A 519-nucleotide genomic window follows, 5' to 3' on the forward strand; every position below is an offset into this window, starting at 1 on the left:
TATTTTGATGAATTCTAATTTCTCTTTGATTCCATAAGATGCCTTGATGTGTTTGCTAGTAATTACAGGATTGAAATAGGCTAGTCATGGATCAAAGGAAGCAAGGAAGGAAGCATGCAAGTGGAGAGAAGCACAAAAAGCCAAAGAGTTGATCTTGGCCAAGCACGCGTACGCGCACAAGGCGCTCGCGCGCACATCGCGGAATTAGCCAGGGACGCGCACGCGTACCGTGCGCGCACGCGTCGTGGTCCGCACGTGATTCTTTTATTGCAACACGTGCCTGGCGATTTTGGAGAGTTTCAGCAACCAACTTTGGCGCCAAAATGCATATAAGAGCCAAGGATTGAAGGGGATTGACACACATTCACACCCATAGACTAATTAGGGAATAATTAGATAGATAATTAGTTTTAGGAGTAGTTTCTAGAGAGAGAAACTCTCACTTCTCTCTAGAATTAGGATTAGGTTTAGGATAAACTCTCTTCTTAGATCTAGATTTAATTCATGCTTTGATTCAAT

The sequence above is a fragment of the Arachis duranensis genome, chromosome 4 (assembly GCF_000817695.3).
Source record: "Arachis duranensis cultivar V14167 chromosome 4, aradu.V14167.gnm2.J7QH, whole genome shotgun sequence".
Taxonomy (NCBI): Eukaryota; Viridiplantae; Streptophyta; class Magnoliopsida; order Fabales; family Fabaceae; genus Arachis; species Arachis duranensis.